The sequence below is a fragment of the Emydura macquarii genome, unplaced genomic scaffold (genome assembly GCF_026122565.2).
Source record: "Emydura macquarii macquarii isolate MOO-44397 ecotype Brisbane River unplaced genomic scaffold, CSIRO-AGI_Emac_v2 contig_1253, whole genome shotgun sequence".
Lineage (NCBI taxonomy): Eukaryota > Metazoa > Chordata > Testudines > Chelidae > Emydura > Emydura macquarii.
Genome location: NW_027131390.1, coordinates 69,685,602 through 69,706,413, shown reverse-complemented (window position 1 = coordinate 69,706,413; position 20,812 = coordinate 69,685,602). Strand labels below are relative to the sequence as shown.

General features: G+C 44.2%; 1 long non-coding RNA gene across 1 annotated transcript in view; it reads right to left on the bottom strand.

The window, feature by feature from the left end:
* Positions 1-20,812, bottom strand: part of LOC137154143 (uncharacterized) — a 70,035-nt gene that overhangs the window by 26,714 nt on the left and 22,509 nt on the right. The window contains exons 3-4 of the long non-coding RNA XR_010920105.1: positions 14,176-14,235; positions 12,659-12,744 (exon numbers count right to left, since the gene is read on the bottom strand). This is a non-coding gene — a long non-coding RNA (uncharacterized lncRNA). The remainder of the gene's footprint in view (positions 1-12,658; positions 12,745-14,175; positions 14,236-20,812) is intronic.

The following is a 20,812-nucleotide window of genomic DNA, read 5'->3' as shown; positions in this document are numbered from 1 at the left end:
AGGCCGCTGGTAGGGCCGGTAGGTTCTCCGGGTCCCAGGCTCGGTACTGCTCGGGTCTATCCTCCTCTGGTTCCCTGGCAGCGGGTAGCCTGGGCGGGCCCTCCTCTGGCTCCCAGATAGCGGGCGACTCAGGTGGGCTCCCTTCCGACTCCCAGCAACGGGGGACTCAGGTAGGTTCTCCATCAGTCCCCAGTCTGGGGTTAAGATGGGCCTTTCCCCTTCAGTGTGGGCCTCGGGCCTGGCTCTAGTGTGGAGCCTCCAGGGAGAGGCATCCTTCTCCCTTGGCCGTCCCCACCTGACTGAGCTCGCAGGCCGGGGTTTTAAAGGCTTGGCCCCGCCTCCCTGCTTCCGGTCAGGTGATCTTCTTCTGGCCTCTAGCAGCCAGGGTGGGTTTGGTTCTCCCTCTGGGTCCCTCTCAGAGGGGAACCATCCCTCCCGGCTACAATATTATTAAAAGGTGCAAAATGATAAAATTGATGGTAAAATCAAAAAGATTGTATCAGGTTATCATTCATGTCATGTGTGTGTGTGTCAAGAGCTAGCTGGAGTTGTGAAGTAGGTGTCAAGCCACACTCCAAATCCACATATGACTCTTACACACACCGTTATAGAGAAATGGCTGAGATGAAGCACAATGTTCTTAAGATTCATGATTCTATTCCTGCTAGTCAGGAGAATTCACTGAAGCACTCAGAATGTGTGTCTCTATAATTAAGGGACTGCTTTAGCATTTCATCTTAAACACTTATTCTCAGGAGTTTGTATCTAAAATAACCAGATCACCCAGATGGCTTCAAGTTTTCACCTTGCACCAGATTTTAGGGCAAGAGCTGTGATGCCTGGGAAGCAGATAAGAGGCAGGTTGTTTGGAGAGAAGACTGTATAGGCTTCTGGAATCTTCTAGGCACTAGTGTTTTTGGATGCTTCCATTTTTCCATGCCCAACTTGAGATGCCTTCCAGAGATCTGATTTGCAGAAGGTGGATACTCTGCACTTTCCAAAAGTCAAGTCTCTTTAAGGTGCCTCTCATAGGCACTGAAAATTACTCGGTCCCACCTATTGACCAGAGGGTTGCATTAGCATATGTTACAAGCATGCAAGTAACTGCTATGTATCCTTAACCACTTGTCAATTAATGCAATGGAAAAAAATCATCTTCCTAGATATGTTTCATAGTTAAAAGCCAAACGTGTCCACATTCTTGGAGAACAGAAAGCAATGAATCAGAGCATTTTGAAGGTACAGTAGCTGCAGTTCAAACTGCTTCAAATTGATAAATATGACTGAACATTAACGGCAAAGTGTAGCAAATCCAGGAAAACAGATATCTTCCTACCCACCAAGACCTCGACAACCCACCCCCAATGTCTTAAGTCCCATAAGCCTTTCTGGGAATATTCACTTAGCCTCATGCAATCAGGCTATGCTCAGGAGGAGGCTTGGAAAACAGGTTGGGCTAACAAGTCTTAAAAAATAAACACCTTGTGCCAGATCCCACACAGATGGTTTTTGGGTTCGTCCTCCCACAGACGTCTTTGTCAACTCTGAACTGAATCTGAATCAACCATGGTAGATGCGGACATTTAATGCCCAAATGGAAAATCAAGGACACCTTGGAGTGCCAGTGGGATTCCCCACAACAGACCATCATACATATCACCATATATTGCCTAATTTATAAATATGAAGGAGGTATCACTGCAATAAATTCTGCCATTTCTGATGTAGCCATCTGGCTCGATCAACTTCAGGTGAAATTGTACTTGCTGCTTACACCAGCCATATGAAAGAAGAAGATACATGTACTGCTTAACCTGGATACCAGAACACATACTATGTTGTAATTAAGGAAGCTGCACAGAAATCTATAGCAAAAACAGTTTTGTAATAAGGACATAGCATATAATCCAAGAGTAAGAAACTTGTCTTAACAACTAGTATCATTTAATAACTTTCCAGATAGAGAATGCATCACCTGCATGCTCCTTCTGTCTGTCTGTCTCTCTCTCACTCACACACACACACATGCAATTAAGTTCATGTACGCTCATGACATATGCTAAATAGCCAGAAGGAGCTTTGAGAAGCTGGAGTCTTGCCTGTCATCTGACCCTGACACTTTGGCCAAATACTTTGCAAAGTGGTGACTTAAACTAAACACACTAAAGACAGTGTCATCTTGTTTCCATTTTGCCAGCTGGTTAGTTAATCGACAGTTGTGGATCCTTCTGAACAATCAACTAATTGTTCTTGAACCATACCCTACTTATTTGGGGATAAAGCTTGACCACTCTTCGTCCTTTCAACACCTAGGGTGACCAGATGTCCCAATTTTATTGGAACAGTCCTGATATTTGGGGCTTTGTCTTATATAGAAGCCTATTACCTCCCACCCCATCCTGATTTTTCACATTTGCCATCTGATCCCCCTGTCAACACCACATTGAGAAGACATGCTAAAATCCAGTCAAGAGTTGCCCTCCTCTGCAGGCTTGTCAGCAACTCCTGGGGCACTAGCTCTGCAACCTTATGGACATCTACCAATGTCCTAATTATTGCATTTGCCAAATACAGTATGGCAGCATGGGGCACCAGTTGTCATTGTGGACTCAACAATCAACTCTGCCCTTCATATCATCACTGATGCTATCCAGACAACTCCAGTCTCCAACCTTCCAGTCCTGGCTGGCATTGCTCCCTTGATGATTAGATGTGAAGGTAGGGCCCTGGCCATATTACTGTGTGCAGGCAACTATCAAGACAGCTTACTTAACAATTTCATCTCAAATCACATAAAAAAATGCTGGTTAAAGTCAAGATGTCCCTTTCCTAAAATAGTTGAGCTTCTCAAACTACATCAGACACGACTTTTCTAAGGAACAGTGGCAACAGATGGTGTGTCATTATATTATGGATTGATGGCACATATCTTGGCAGATAGACAACTCACATTGGTGACCCCTAGTTTCTCTGGACCAGCTCTCGCATGCCCCTCAGAACAACCATAGAACTGAAAGATCCTTCTGTTACAACAGGATATGCTGTGCTAACGGGCAGTTTAACTCACATTTTTAACCAGTAGACTTCTTGAGCTCCCAATCCTTCTCCTGTGGAGCTCAAAAATAAACGGCATGCCATCTAGTTATGGACAGCCCTCTTTATCATCCAGATGGTGGATGGATGCACTTGATGTCTCTGGATGCTGCTACTGATGGAGTGGCTACATTACTTACCCAACAGCTTTAGCATTGTTGATGCCATCAAAAGCTATACATAAGAAGACCTGAACTAGGACTGAAGCCTGCTTAGCCATACAGTTAAAGAAAGGTTGGCTTGATTCTTCCCATGAATGAGTGTAGAAGATCTCCTGTTGGGGGCAGCGCTGGTGGCTCTCCCTCGTTGTCAATCTCTGAGGGAGGCCACACTTCCCAGCGCCTACACCTTGTGGGGAGTCCAAGATAAAGGGGCTGCCTTCGGCCCTTAGTAGGGCGAACCTTGGTTCCAGGTTGCTCCTTAGGGGTAATAGTCTCTAGCCCTCACTGGGCGAGCAAACAATCTATGGCCCGGCCCTCAGCAGGGATGGGCAGGCAGCGGGAAACAGCCTTCAGCCCTCAGCAGGGCGAGGCAATAGTCTCAGGCCTAGCCCTCTGGCAGGGCAGGCTGGCAATGGGGAAGAACAGTCCCTAACCCCAGAGGGGCAAGGAAATGATACAAAGCCCGGTCCTTAGGCAGGGCGGGGCAGGCAGAAGGGAAGCAGTCTCTAGCCCTCAGCAGGGCGAGTAGCTAGTCCATACTCAGCCCTTCAGCAGGGTATGGCAGCCAGCAAGGGACAGGCTCTGCCCCTCAACGGGCATTTACCCCTAGTTTGGGGTTGGAAGGGAGGAGGGGGATGCAGGCCCACCCATCTCCACTGCGTCCCAGCCCAGGGCCCTGTCAGTGATGGGGTGTCCTGTCACTGGGTCAGTGGGGCTCCAGCCGAAACATGCTGACTCAGAGTGAGCGCAAGCTCAACTGGACTACAGTCAGCTTCCCTGGGCTACTTCCTCCCACCCTCTCCCCAGAGTACCTGGTCTCCTGAGCCGTACCCCGGTTCCTCGTCACTTGACGGCAGGTCCAGGAACTGGGTCATCTGCAGAGGACAGTTCCTCTAGGTCCCATGGTCTGTGTGTCCCTTCTGGCTCACTGGGGTTGGCAGCTCGGGTTGCTCCTCTAGGTCCTCAGGACCCCAGGCCGTGGGAAGATCTGGTAGCTTCTCCTCCATGGAGCGATTGAGTGTGGCCCTATACTCAGGAACCAAGGGAGAGGCGTCCTTCTCCCTTGGCCACTGAGGCCTGACTGAGGCCTAGCCCCACCTACCTTCTTCTGGTCAGGTGGTGTACTCCCATGCTCCCACCCCCGAGTGGGGGGGTTTGGCTCTCCCTCATTGTCAATCTCTGAGGGAGTCCACACTTCCCGGCTACAATAAGCAATTTCCAATGGGAGTTATATATACACACACGGCAGGGCAAGAATTGATCCATTTTGTAAGTGTACTAGAATTACAGAGAATACTAACAGCATACTACTGAAACCCTTTTGCCAAGCATTGACAGCAGCCACCTTGACAGAGTGCTGTCGGGCACAGTTGGGTAAGGGAGTTTAGACAGAGTGGGGGGAAAAGGGGGTGGGAAAGAACCTTGTCTTCTGATGGATGTGCCTCTCTGGTGGTGAGGATTCTCTAAAGGGTCCTAAATACCACTGATCCCTTTTTAAAGAGCTGAGTTGAGACTGCTGCAGAATAGAAGAGGGCTCAGAGCTGAGGGTGGCTTTGAGGTGATGGGTGGCACAAAGAATACCAGCAGTTTCGAGGAGATGGGTGACACAGAGCCCCTAGCCATATTTGAAGTCGATGTCTTGTCCTTGTTTTTCCCAGTAAGGTTAATAACATTTTGTGGCACCCAAATTAAAAATTTAACTGTGCTGTAACCAAAATACCCAAACTATCACAGCAATAAAATGCAGGTGAGGTGCATTCAGTCAAATTCCTTTGGTCTCCAACAGATGCCAGCAGAGCATTTCCTCCCCAATGGAGCCTCCATCCATCTGCAATTCTTAATCAGCCCTTGGCTGCTCTTGTCCCATTTCACCAACAGATGACAATGGAGAGCTTTTTACTCTTTAAGGCTTCAGGCCACAGAGCTTACACTAGAACTCTCAGATAACCTCTCCAAGCTAGGTTGTCTGGAAAGAAAGTAGCACATTGGCTAGACACATCAGTAATTCCACTTGTTTAACAATCAAGAAAAATTCCTTTTGCCCTAAAAATACTTTCAAATCTGGACTTTCCCATATAGAAAATTGTCATTATCATTTAATATTTATATTTCAGTAGTTCCCAGAGGTTGCCAGCAAGACTGGGTCTCCATTTTGCTAGTCATTATACAAAACACAAATGTAGCCACAGTTCCTGCCCCGAAAATTTTATAATCAAAGGAAAAATGGGATTTACTGAATGGGTAGAACAATCTACACACTGTTTAAATTCTATGGTGATAATTGAAAAAACAGATGAAGTAGGTATATGTATTTATCCACACGATTTAACTAAAGCCATAAAATGTGAACATTATACAATAAAAATTGTTGAAGAAGCAGCAGCTAAGCTCTCAGAAGCAAAAATATTCCCAGCACTAGAGGTAGGACATGCATTTTAGCATGTAAAATTAGATGAGTCAAGCTCCAAGCTAGTGACTTTTAATATACCATTTGGATATTATAAATTTAAGTGCAAGCAGCTGGATATACAATTTAAATGCCATTTGCTCTTCTGCTCCTGAGATATTTCAGAGCCCTTATATGTGGTGAGGTAGCCAGCCTGGTGCAAAGGATAATGCTCACAATGGGACAACAGGAAAACTAGGTTCTATCCATCCCTTTGCCACCTGTCTGACCACTCTGACCTACCACTTTGCTGTGTGTGACCTGAAGCAAGTCTTGGCACCTTCCTGTGCTCCTAGCTTCTCCATCTAAAAAATAGGGAAAATGATCTTTGCTTTACTTTGAGATCTGTGTGAGTAATGCACTATATAAAGCTAAGCATGCCATCTTCTCTCCCCCCGTCCCTGTTCGTTTGCTTCACGCCCTTCCCCCATTACATCTTGTATTAAACTAAGATGTTCAGCTTTTTGGGGTGAGGGCTATCTTGCTAGGTGTCTATATAGTTCCTCGTATGACACGGCCATGACCTGGTTGAAAACTGTAGGTGCTATCCTAACATTTTTGTTTTTTTTTTAAAGTTTAAATATTGCACTGCTCTTTGAAGGATTCAAAACTAATGAAGTTACAATGCTTGATGTTTACATTTGGGTTAGGGACCCTGAAAACAGGGAAAGACCTTCCTGGTTTTGCAGACAGCAAAACAGAATGCTGAATTTTAAGATGTCTAGAGTAGGTCTAACACAATGTCTATATTAGATATAAGTAGAACAAACATAGGATGAGTGCAGATTCAAATAAGACAGGAAATAGAGGACATGCTTCTCCACAATGTAAAGCAAATCTACTGCATTTGTGGAGATGATAAACTTTTTGGCAAATCTATCTACAGCTAATAAGCCCTTAAGGTAATTGATAGAAAAGAACATTCCCTGACATGGGAAAGAGAAACATTAACAAGCAGGTAAAACACGTGGGTCACCAACTAACCAGTTTTCAAGTGTTAGGATTCAATCAGCCAGTTGCATTGTAGACAGACGTATTTTCCAAAGGAATGTGTGCTTCCTTACTGTTATGCAGGAAAATCTGCTTACTGTATTTATACTAAATTTCCTAAAAAAAGGCAGAGATAAAATTCTCCCCATATTTAAAAGGAAAAGCTAGTGCTTAGAGATGGGTGAGAAACAGTTTTCCAGTCCCACAAAAACTGAGATTTAAAAAAAAAAAAAATCCTGTTTTGCCCTGGAATGAATCTGAACCCTGTCACAATTTTTCATGAAAAACAGGAGAACCACCCACCACCAAATAATCAGTAGCCCAGGCACTCACTTGGGATGTAGGAGACATAGAAGAACCAGGTTCAAGTCCCTGATCTGCCTGATTCAGAGCAGGTAATCAAATCTGAGTCTCCAGCATTCCAGGTGAGTGCCATAACCATTGGGCTATAGAGTCAGTCCTGCTCCTTCTGGCACAATGAATATTTAATCATTTATATAAAGTGGAATAGCTCCAACAGAAGCATGCACTCTCTCTTTCTCTGCGGAAACTCCATGGACATAAGAAACCTTCCCAAAAAAGTTTAACCAAAACTGCCCCTTTTGTGGGAAAAGTTTCAGGTTTGGCACATCAGCATTTTCTGACAAAAATTCATGACCGTTCAACCAGTAATTGCTCTTGGTTGTTCTAGGTTCACTAATATACATAAAGGAGAGAAAAGAGACAGAAACTGATCACACAACACTAAAAAGCTATTAAAGATTTTGGGCCAAGTTCTGCAGTTCTTCATCTGGCAAAAGTCCTTCAGATTTTAATAGCGGTCTCGCTAGATGAAGTACCACAGAATATGGCATTTTTTCTTTAGCACCACTGGAATGGTTTTATAGTCCAAGAGCAGCCTACATGTTGTTGTTGTCACTCATTATTCTACAGTACTCTTGTGGTGTTGACATCCATCTCATGTAGTGGAGTACTTGTCCTTCCAGCCAGATCCCCCTACAGTCCCACCTCTTCCAGGGCACCAATGTCCTAAATAACATCCTCTATAAGGGACAGGCTGGAGCCTACAGCCAGCACAGTCTGAGAGTATAATCAAGAAACCGCAGCTCCATTGCACTCCATTCATGATCTGGAGGATGGGGTGGATTGCACCCTCAGCAAGTTTGCAGATGACACTAAGCTGGGGGGAGTGATAGATGCACTGAAGGGTAGGGATAGGATACAGAGTGACCTAGACAAATTAGAAGATTGGGCCAAAAGAAATCTGATGAGGTTCAACAAGGACAAGTGCAGAGTCCTGCACTTAGGACAGAAGACTCCCATGCACTCTATAGACTGGGGACCGACTGGCTAAGCAGCAGTTCTGCAGAAAAGAACCTGGGGGTTACAGTGGACAAGAAGCTGGACATGAGTCAACAGTGTGCCCTTATTGCCAATAAGGCTAACAGTATATTGGGCTGCATTAGTAGGAGCATTGCCAGCAGATCGAGGGAAGTGATTATCCCCCTCTATTCGGCACTGGGGGAGCCTCATTTGGAGTATCTGTCCAGTTTTTGCCACCCCCACTACAGAAAGGATGTGGACAAATTGGAGAGTCCAGCGGAGGGCAACAAAAATGATTAGGGGGCTGGAGCATATAACTTACAAGGAGAGGCTGAGGGAATTAGGCTTGTTTAGTCTGCAGAAGAGAAGAATGAGGTGGGATTTGATAGCAGCCTTTAACTATCTGAAAGGGGGGGTCCAGGAAGGATGGAACTAGGCTGTTTTCAGTGGTAGTGGATGGCAGAACTAGGAACAATGGTCTCAAGATGCAGTGGGGAAGGTCTAGGTTGGATATTAGGAAAACCTTTTTCACTAGGAGGGTGGTGAAGCACAGGAATGGATTACATAGGGAGGTGATGGAATCTCCATCCTTAGAAGTTTTTAAAGTGTGGCTTGACAAAGCCCTGGTTGGCATGATTTAGTTGGGGTTGGTCCTGCTTTGAGTAGGGGGTTGGATTAGATGACCTCCAGAGGTCCCTTCCAACCCTAATTTTCTATGATTCTATGACTGGGTTATTTGAACAGGAAGCTGAGAAAGAGAGAGAGAGGGAAGTAGAAGCCATAAAGGCCTGCAGTAGGTGTTTTTCTGCTCATGCTCTAGGAGATCAGCCTAACCAGGGCTTTGCTTTGTGGACTTCTGGTTGGGAGCTCTGAACCAGGGTCCTGAGATGAGGACCTTATGAACTGTTTATTGTGATTGCTTCTTCTCTGAAACCTTATTAAAAGAGGACTGTAGGAAGGTGCAGTGGCCTTCCTCTGAGCCTGGGCCTGAGGAAGGGCCACAACCGCGGGGCTGGGCAGTAAAATGACCGGCCATCCAGTCTGCCTGGCAACCGGCCAGCGATAGGTCCTGCCGACTGGCTAATCCAGCAGCAGAGGGGCGGAGCCTCAGGCAGGGCTGTGCATATAAAAAGCAGACCCCCACAGCTCAGTAGGGAGAGAGCTGCTGCTGGAGGAGGCAGATGTGCTGTCCTGCTGGCTGAAGCAACGGCCTGAACCGGGCCGGGGCCACTGCCCCAAGTGAACACCTCCTGGAGCAGAAGCCCCGGGAACGGCCCAAGTGGCCAACCCCTAACAGTTGGATAGGGCCTCTGGGCCCCCTAGAGTGGCCTAGGTCTACAGGCCCCAAGGACTGGGCCAGGCCTCTGGGCCCCAGTGACTGGACTGAGTCCCCTGAGCCTGAGGGCTGGGAGACCCCGTCCACCGAGGTTGGACCTGACCTGGAAGAACTGCCTGATGCCGAGCCCCCAGAGACGGGACAGGACCTGGAGGAGCTGCTGGAGGCCGAGCCATCCGCTGAGCCCTGTGACCTGGAGGAGCTTCCCCTTGCGGAGGAGCTCCCCGCCTTGCCACCTGTGGACGAGGACGATTGGCGGGCTTACCCCGGATCATGTACCCCAGTGACCCAGAGGACCTGGTGGACACAGGTACTTGGGGATATGGGGAGGAAGTGGCCCAGGGACAGCCATAGCTGTGGCTGAGACAGGGGCAACCCCGTCGGCGTGTTGCGGCGGGAGCCCCGCCGACTCAGTGGCCCCGCCGACTCAGTGGCTAGGGCCCTGGGCTGGGATGAGGTGGAGTCGGGTGGGCCTGTGTCCTCCTCCCCTCCACCCTTGTCCTTGCCACCCAGGGAGTGATTACTGTCCCCTGCTCTCCTGCCTCAGGGCCGGGGCCCCGGACTGCTTGCTCGCCCACCCTGCCTCAGGGCCGGGGCCCCAGACTGCTTGCTCGCCTGCCCTGCCTCAGGACCGGGGCCCCAGACTCATACCAAGGGCCTGGGCCCAAGGAAGGCCACAACCGCAGGGCTGGACTGGACCCCGTGCTACAAGGACACACTATTTCACTTGTGTTTGTTGGCTTCTCCTTGCCCTGGGCTGCTAAAATGAAATTATTCCTACCCCAATTAGGGAAAATTAAAGGGGAGGTATATTCACAGCACCATACTGAGGCACTTGGAGACAGCCCATGCTTTTACACTCCTTCAGCCATATTAAAACACATCTAGCAAACCAAAAAAAGGATTTTGCCCTTCCGTAGGTCTTAGTTCAGTTCTACTCATTTCACTGATTGACAAAGTAAAATGATAATATCAGCTCACAGCTGGGTCCTTCTTCAGCCATGCCACCCAGGAGAAGAGATCCATCCACCATTCCCCTGGGCCCTCTCCTTAGGTAAGAACACAGGACCTCCTCCCCCCTGCATCTCCTCCTACTACTCTGAACTCCTTTGTTAATGACAATCACCCAAGCTCCTCCCCAGCTGAATCTGATACTATGTTGAGTCTGACATGCCCTCCAGATACAATAAAGTGGGATAATGAGGCTCTCAGGCTCTCTTTAACCCTTTGTTGATCTGTGTGGGGTTTATACACTCTATTGCACTACCTAGAATCGAAATCATGATGCTGAAGCTCCAAAGATATGGTCTCCATGTAAAATATTAATTTGAGAAACCTCTATATATCTGTATGACATTCCTTGTAGAGGAGTAAACCGACTGACACTGCCTGAAAGTGACCATGGTAAGTATGAAACTCAGAATTAGCAGAATTTCAAACTGAAACATAAACTCCTGCTTTGGCAGAAAGGGACATTAACTGTTTAAATGGATGGTTGAAAGAAAGAGTAGATCTGGTCCCCAATCTGAGGGGACCAGATCTTTGTAGTTTAGGGATGAAATTAGCAAAAGAACAAGTTTTTTACTGTTCTAGGCCTATCTTTAAAAAATGAAGGCAGTTATATAATTTGCCTTAATCTCTTCCATTAAAAGGTGATTTTACAGCCCAGGTGATAGCTGTGCCATTTGCATAGACTTCAGTGGGCATCAGCCAGTGAAATCCTCACATACTGCATTTAAAAGTATATTCTTATGAGTCTGAGAAACCTACAAAAGCAAGTGAATTCAGATTCCAAGCAGGAAATCCATTCTTATTTTATCTGGCAGTATCCGGATGTCAGTCTTTACACAATAGCTGATTTTGTGAAACTTGTGTTCACTATCTGGGCACAGCAGAAGAGTCTCCAAAGGTTTAGTTCTCCTAAGTTTTATTAAGTAGTCTGAAAGTCTAGAAATTGTCAGTATTTCAAGGGTTAAGGACTTCCTCACTGCCAGTCCTTCACTATACCTACTGTGCTGGTGTTCGATATTACTACTCCATTGGAAGCAGTGAAATTGTTATATCCAGCAGCATAACAGGTGCATTCATCCTGGAATACCTGGGAATCATTAACAGGTTAACTCAGAACTGAAGGTTTAAGTCAGACTGTAAGGCTTGGTCTATACTCATGGGGAAATTCAGTGGCAGTTGACTGGAGTTACACAAGCTACACAGAGTAGTTTGCGTAATTTATGTCGACTTCCTAAATCCTCTTCTGCGCGCCGTTTCCACTACGCTGTGCCTTTTGAGGAGGTGGTTTAATTGAATCGACTTCCCGATCAAATGAGCAGGTCTTTACTGCCACTCAATCGATCCAGATAAATCGATCTGACGGCGGCAAATAACCCTAAGGTTATTTTGAACCCAACTGTCTGGGGTTTACCAAGACAGTGACTGGTGCAGAAGACCCCTTCACTACTAGGTTCAAGATGTTACATAGCAATGTGCATAGATTGCTATGCAAAGAACAATAAAAATCGTTTTAGTACAAGATTTCCTAGTTATGGCAACACCCCCATCACATGATGCTTTAGTAGACACAAGGTTGCAAATGGCAAACATATTTGTTTTTCAGTAATATTCACATGGGTTGCTCAAACAATATTTTATGTTTACCAGGAGAAAAACAGTATTTTAAAATACACATCTCCTTCCTCAATTTTAACTCGCAACAAGCAATGCAGGGACATATACAAGTTACTCTGAACTTAATAAATGATCAAAACTTCATTTGATAACATTCACTAGGATTTCTCTGACATCAGGAGTGTGTTAGGCATCACAGAAAAGCTTACCTGGCTTACAGTGGATCTATAGCAGGCAACAGGTTTTGTTCCAGAAGACAAAGGGTTAGGCAGTTGAAAGGAGAGAAGAGTGAGGCAGGCAGAAAGAAGTATTTTCTCACTCCTTGTTTTTGGCAAAGGATTAGCCTAGCGGGACAAGTGTAATCTGACAAGTGCAGGTGAACAACAAATGTAGAAGTAAAGAAAATGCCACTTACTTGGTGATTTTGCTGATAACATAGCACATTTCTATCAATAGCAGAAAACAGATGCCAAGTAAAAAACAAGCTGCTGTCATACAGAAATCTTACAGAAAAGAGACAAATGGGGTCAGCCTCCTAGCTTAGTGGTAATTGTTTGTGTTGTCATGTTGGAGACTCAGGTATAATTCCTGTGCTTGTGCAGGGGTCGAGGAGAGTCTCACAGTCTTGTTTTGCATCAACCACTGCTTTTACTCAAAACAGTGGGTCGAGGAAAAAAATCTCACCTGTTCTGATGGAGACATTGCAGCGGAAGATGAGCTGAAAGGTTCCCCAGAGACTTCATCAGTTTGTCTTTAGGTCCTCGCTGAAGCTAGCAGTGTGGCAAAATAAAATAAATAGATAATTATGAAGGGGGAAAAATTAATTGAGTTGTGTGAATTACAACTAGGGTTTGATTTTAGTTCAGCTTGTCATCTGGCCAGTTTGTTCATCCCCAAGAGTAAGTAGATTTAGATAGCACAAATACATAAATTTCAAAGCAAAATTGTTGAAAACTGATGCCTCTCTGCTTAACAAAGCTTGATCAGAGTTTTGTGCTTCCACTGCTATGTCTAATCTCAACCATCAGCTTCAGCTCTACATCTCTATCAAGTCTGACTTGGCTGGTGCAGTGGCATGGGTTATTCAAAGTCTATATGAAATTTGGGAGTGGATGAGGGCTAACTGGCTGTGTCTCAATACAAGAAAGAGCGAGAGGATGGTGAGAGGCAGGGAAGGAAATGGAAGAACTGGTACAGGTTACAGTAGACAGAAGCGGGAGCTGACCATCTGCAGCACAAGTTTGTCATTGTGGAGTTTGTTGGATCATGGGATGCTTTTGAATGTCCAGAAGGTAGCAGCTACAGTGAAGAGCACGGCATTAGGGCTCCTGGCAGGCCCTTTTTCATGACATTGAATCTGCTCACCTCCTTGGTCTGCCAGAATTTATTTGTTAGCTTTTGAGTAAAGCCTATACAATTTTTCATAAACATTGAGGTGAAGGTGGTTGAGGTTGTGGTGGAATTTTGGTGTGGATTTCTGGCTTGGGAAATTGTGGACCAGTTTCTGCTATCACTGGACAGTCCATGAAGAACTGATAATTTTTTAGGCTTTTTATTGAACTCTTTTCAATAATTTGAAGTACCTGTAGCCTGGTATAGGCTCTGGAGGACTTAAACCAAAATAAGTGAAGCAATGCAAAGGTGAGTGCTGGCAGACACGTTGGATGTATACAGTTTTAATGCTAGACTCTGCAATCAGCTGCCACTCTTTCATCACTAAAGCTTGCAGGATTGGGCCCTTAGTTTGCTTGGGGTAGCATTAGTTTGTTCATCAGGCCTGTATCAGTGCACTGCTAGATATGTCCAATGAACCGATACACAACTTAATCAACAGCATAGTGTGTACAATAACTGGCCGTTTTGGGAGAGCATGGTTACATGCACTGCAGACAAGGGTTGATGAAGCGTGTGTACAAGTATAAAATTGTTAGATATACAGTTAAAATGTAATGCAAATCGCTTCTTGCTATGTTTTAGGTGTCAGTGATATACCATCACCTGTTGCAGGATAAACACAGAACCCTGAGCTAAGGTTTGGACAGGTAAAATGCCTTTAGGTCAGTGACCCCACAACATTACTGGATTCTGTGGGTTAATAATGGGTATATACTAAAGCTCACATCAACTGCAGAGTTTGAGTTCTAATCAGATATCAGCATGTGGTTGGGAACAATACATATCTGATAAGGAAAGACACTTACCATTTCTCACAAATACATGGAAAGGCAGAAAAGGTGATAACAATGTAATGCCATATCTGTCTGCAGAAAAAAAATGGTTACTTCATTTTTAGTTCATGGACTCCTGTATTCAGAGCATGACTATACAGAGTCTTAAAATAAACTAGAGTTGAAGAAATCCAATGTGATTTAATTTTCTTGCCTTAGTAATAAATGGATATCAGGAATAATTTAATCAACAGAATTATTTGGAATTTCAACTCCTCAGGGCAGGGACTCTCAATGTGTGGCACAATGTGGGCCCAATCTCAGCTGGGATTACTAGGTGTTACCATAAATAAAACAAAATCATAATAAAACAATGTGCATACTGATACTGATTTTAAAATGAGAAATAAGGTCTGTGGTGAATTTTATAAATGATCAATTCTGAATTTTATATTTTCTTTTAGATAAATTATGCTTTTCTGTCAGTTTGACTTCAGCTTTGTTTTCATTCATCAGTTAAACTTAATGAATACAGGATGATTAAGTGTTATGCTTGGTTTACAGGCCAGAGGTGGGGCTAATGAGCCAGCATTTAATGTCTGTTTTTTTTTTTTTTATGTCCTGTGTGTGGCTTGTAGATGCTGACCCAGCAAAATATTTAAGCATGGACTTAAAATTAAGCACACGAGTAATCCCCCAGAAGTCTTAAGCTTTCTGATATCTGAATGATTTTACTCCTCATGAAAGATTTTAAGGAAATAGTTCCCTGTAATCCTGGTTACGGTTGTTTACTTTGTCAATGTGCACTTCAATTTTATTTTAATATACTTATTACTGGCCAGCTTTATTAGTATTCAAAGGCATACAGGTTTTTTCTAACACCTCTGCTTATATAAATTCAGGTATTGATGTCTCCAGATGACCTAATGGTTTTTCCAAGTTACTGGCATGCTGTTCTGTGCTTGTCTTGTTTGATTTATCAGGCCTTGTTTAATCAAATCTTTGACACTTAACAGAGCACAAAGATAATTACCAAACTTTTTTTTTTTTTTTTTTTTTTTTTTTTTAAAGAAAATTATGTGGTATGATGTCCAGGTGTTTTGTGTTAAATTTGACAGAGGAAGTTGTGTGGAAACAGCTCGATATCCATCCATTTAAAAAGATTATTTAGAACACAATGTTTATCAATATTGAAACAGAAAACTGGAATAAAAATCAGATACTTAACCATTGCTTAAATAATAATTGGAGATAATATAGAGACTAACCTAGACCAGATCAATAATACTCTGCAAAGAAAAATTCAATGACTGAAGCACAAATATAACTAGGAAATATAATCAACTCAAAGGTATGCCATCTCTCTGTTTAAACATTAAGAATATCACTCCAAAAACTAAGCATTAAAAGGTTGGATAATAAATGATTGACCTGAACTACTGTAGCCAATAATGCAGAAAGGAAATAGCTTATCTGATCTAATTAATGGTCCTGTACCTACCTCTAAAATACAAATACAAGCTGTTCAATGACCACCAAGGACCTATAATTATATCCTCCTCCAAAAACAAGTGTAAAGTATTTGTATGAAATGAATGAATGAATTTGCACATTCAGGGACATGTTTTCATTGCAGAGTTAACTCAGGCTCATACCTGGGTTTTATCCCAACCCTCCCTTGCTCTCCACACACAAAACCCCTAGACCCAAGTTTATATGTACTCTGAACCTCAGCTTGCTCACCCTGATGGAGGTATAGGTTACAGTCCAGATCCCACTTTAATGTGGGCCCTAACCTATACTTTGCAGTGTGGAAACAGACTGAAACATGGGTTACAGAACTCTGGTTCTGATAGGCCTCCAATACCATTTCAGAATTCTCTATGGACTGTGTTTTCCTGTCCTTTTCACTTCCTCTGCACCAGAACTCACCTATCAGTTTATATAAACTTTGTTGCCATTTAAACCCCACATTCCCTGTAACCTTCTTCACTTCTACAAAGCGCTGGAACAGAGATACCATCTAGGACAGCCTCATCCCAGCATTCTACTAACTGGCTCACAACAAGGTTCTGGAGAGATGTAGCCAAAATCTTCACCTGTACAATAACGCCTCCAAGAATGGAGGCAAAGGAGAACATCAAGACTGCAATTGAGTGCAGAGAGAGGGAAAAAAGCTGAAGGTTGTGACCTCAAGACAAGAGACGTCAATGGCAAGTCTAGAAAAAATCATCAACCTACCTGCACCTCCTACAGAGATATTGACTGGGTGCTTGACCCTGCTCAGAGCTTGGTATTGTTCTGGACAGGCTCTTGAAGACCAAATGGAGTTATTCTTGGAATGGGGCCAGAGGAACCTGAAGAGCTGGAACAGACTCTGACAACAGATGGAACAGAGTAGATGGAACAGACTCCAGTGGGGGAGCAGACCACACAGGCAGGGGGACTGGAGGATATCCTCTGCTTGGAGTCGACTGGACTGTTTTGGGAAGGGGCTGGAGAATGAAATGGAGAGGAAGTGACATCAGAGCCACAACTGGGTAAGAGCCTGCCACCATCCTTGTTATTGATACGAGGAAATTACAGCATAAGTGGGAGGGGTTTGCCGGGTTATGACCGATGGAACTATCGTTATGGGGGATATTACATGCTGTGGGGTGGCCTTTACTTCAGTGGAGGGCAGAAGCCATGCCATTTCCTTGGCTCTTTCCCCTTCTACTGCTCTGCCTCCTGGACATGTGCAATCCAGGATGGATTCCAAACAGGAAAAACATTAAACATTCAGCTACTGATTTATTCTAGCATGCACTGTTGCAGGCTTTCAAAACTGAGATTTTGACTGACAATGACTGCAGTGCCTACGGACGCTGGGATAAATACAGCATAAGCATATCTGTGGCTACACACTCGGCACTTTCTTATACTGGCACTAGTATTAAAGTATTGCCAGAGGCAGCCTAGATTATAAATCTCACTGTATGATTTGTGGATGTATTAAGTGCAGAGTACTTTAAAATGTCTCCCGGTACTGTCAGTACTTGATATTCTGTCCAGTGGGTTGAAAATCATGTCTGTTGTCAGGAAGCTTCTGCATCCTAATTCAGCATCCGGTTTGTGTATTCTACTAAGAATGGGTGAAAATTTGAGCGATTACGCTCAGGAACTGTTCATACAGGAGAAACTGATGATGATCCACAAAATTTCACCCCTGCCCACCAACTTATTAGCTGTTTCCAGTCATCAGTTTGCTAATCAGTCACCAGATGAACTGTTTCCCTGCCATAAATGGATGGTCTGGGAAAATTGCTCTCTCTTCCAGTCACAAATTGCCAACATATTAACCTCTTTTAATGCTGCCACTGCTTGAAATAATGTTAATGCCATCACTGGTAAGAGATCCCACTACCCCTCCTTCCCAAACTTTTTGAATTTTTAAAAATAAAATATGGAGTATTTACCATTCACCAGTGGGCTGGTGACATGGGATGCTGCTGCTTTTGAGCAGGCAACTTCAGAGAGATGGAATAAAGGCAAATCAAGGAGGCAGAAGGTGCAACTAGTGTCCTTGGTGTGATTAAGAATGTTAGAGGTGAGAAACGTTTTCTCTTTCTCTTGGCAAAAAGATATAGCCAGGCCTCTTGAGGAGATGACCTTGAACCTGCAGGGGGAAATTGAGAAGGGCAGGGACATGCAGAAGGACTTTGGCCACAGGTCAGACCGGCAGCTAGAAGTGCAAATGGAAACGCTGTAGCAGGACAAGGACAGAATGATTTTTGAGTACTCTGAGCACAACAGGGTGATGAGGGACACCCAACAGCAACAGAGGGAACTGTAGCTGCTTCGCCTGATGGCCAGCAGGCAGCAGACTCAGCCCCCAACATGGGTCTCCCTGGTGCAGTTATCAACAGTCAGCTCTCCTCCATGCTAGCATGCTGTGCAGCCACTGGACAGTTTTGGGGTAGGGTGGGGACTGAGCCGATTGATGTACTCTTGGAATGGAAGTGTGCATGGGCAGATGTACCTTGTTCACTCTACCCCAGTGCAACAAGAGCGAGGCAGGAAGTTTAAACCAAAGCCTTTGTTAGACTGTCATAACAATATTAGTAATAGTATTGCCATAGCACCTAGAAGCCCTAGTCATGGACCAGGACCCCAATGTGTTAGGTGCTGTACAATCAGAACAAAACGACAGTCCCAAACTCAAAAGAGTGCACAATCGAAGTAACAATAAATAAATTGATATGTATAGTACAGGCAAATCACATTACTCCGCATAATCGCATTTCCCTGTGCAGAGCCAAGATGTGGAGACACACAGGGCGTTCCTTACAACCCTTGTGCTCCTGGACACTGCTTTAGTTACCAGAGGCACACTTTCTGATGGCCTGTACTGAGCCTGTAAATCAGCACTGTCTTTAGCCCTCATCTGCCAAAAGCTCTTCACCTTATCCTTATCCTCACCCAGTGTGTCACACCCCCTAACAGCATGAATGGCACTGGGCACACTGGCATCCAAAAGCATCTTTAGGAAGTGCCATCATGCCTTCAGCCTGAGTAATGCACATTCTGCCACCATGCTACAACTGCTCCGTGTTTCATTAAACCTTCTTCTACCAGGGGCTCTTACATCAGGGGACAGCTTCATGACTCAGGGCAATAGAAGATAGGCTGGGCCCTCTAATGAACAGCAGGCACAGATACCCCATTAATACTGGATTAGTGGGAAGGAATGAAGTCCCTTCTTGTCCAAATAAGCAAACCAGATCTCCAGAATACCCAGGTATCATACACAGCTGGTACACTTCATGATTAATGAACCTGCCTCTATCATTAATCATAATGAATAGTATCCTTTCTGGTTGACATTCACATGCACCATGGGAGAGGGGCAGACCATGGGCACATGTGTGTCATCAACAGCACAGCTGGGCAATCTCATTCTCTCAAAGGCAGCTATTATTTTGGGGACATTAGCAATGATCACTACCTGTGGATAAGTCACAGCAATACTCATCTCACAGACCTCAACCATAACAGCATCAGCACTTGACTTGCCATCACTAAACTAGTTAGCTATGGACCTGTAGCAGTCTGAGGTAGCCAGCTTCCAGATGGCAGTTGCAAGCCGCTTCTGGACCGGTCTGGCCTTCCTCATCTGCTGGTACTGGAGAAACAAGGCAAGCTCCTCACACAGCTCTATGAAGGTTTGCTTCCTCAGTTGGAAGTTTGGACCCATTGCTGGTCATCCTGAGGTCCTGCTCCAGCAGCACTGGTCAGCAAAGGGAGACTTCACAGCTATCAGAACCTGCATCAGCTGTCTCTACTCCACCATACCTGCATGATCTCCTCATCCAGGCACACTGCAGCCTTCTCAGAGTGACAAACCACTGCTAAAATGCCCTCTACTTCCAGTTGTACAAATGGGTGTTGTATTAACAGTCCCAGCAGCTGAAGCAAGTCAGAGTTCTGAGTTAGATCCATGCCTTGGGACCAACTGGAACAAAGGCTAGACAGATGTTCGGAACATGCAGAGGTGCAAGTGCTCTAGTTGTTGCAGCCCAGTTATTGTTCTGTAATAGCCATCCCTGAAGTGAAATGTCATGTATAATATATTATGAAGTAGTGTATTCATAGCAAATTACATTGAGTGCACAGACACATGAAATATTTTCTTAATATTTTCTGCAATCCTAACAGTTCGAAGGCAAGAGTTATTTGTGATTTTTTACTAATTACACCAGCCAAATAATTACTAAGATGGCTGTTGTCTCTCACTAGCCAGAACTGAAAGATCTATGATTGCACTTTAAAAAAAATCCAAAACTTCTTACAAAATGTGGGGAGGGAATTTGCTCTATAATGGAAAGGCACTGTGGAAACATACAAGGTCATGAATCCTATATCAGATATTGTAAATTAAAACAGTCAGAAAGCATGCTGGCTGTCCACCAACAGGAACACCTACTGAATTTATTTAGACATTCATCTGAAACAAATATCTGCAGAAATACTAAAGGAATCCAGTTTAATGGAAAAGGAATAAAAAAAAATAGACATAAAAGAAAGACATGGTTGAATTTTCACATAACAGAGCAGCTTAGACCAAATAGATGTCATGCAGATCTAAGTTGTATAATCAAGACCCTCATTGCAACCACTGAGAGAACATCTTCTGAGGGGTGAATGGATCCATAGAAAATGAATATTTGTTTCTTTTCTGTTTGCATATTGTGCTTTTCTGTTTGAAGCCACAGAAGCATTTATGTATGATAAGGACGTCACTTGAAAGTTTATAAAAACCTAGCATAAATATAATTTTCACATAAAGAGGATCTTTAATATCACTCGCTGTAGTACAACATAATATCTCCTGTAGTGTTTACATGAAGAATTTGGCATTCACCAGCTATGTGCTGCATATTAACAACTCCAATTAAACACTTCATCAACCTGATACATTTGTTTTTGATAATCCTTTAATGTTTGCTGTCTCAAGCTTAGGAGTGTGTTCCAATAGTTAGACCAGGTGATTGATAGCCAGGAGTCCCAGGTTCTATTTCAAACTCTAGCCCTGTTTGACTTTCCTTGGAAGGAAGACTTCACTGCTATGACATTTTTTTCTGATATTCAGCCTATTTTCTTTTACAAAATATTGGACAAGTATTATATT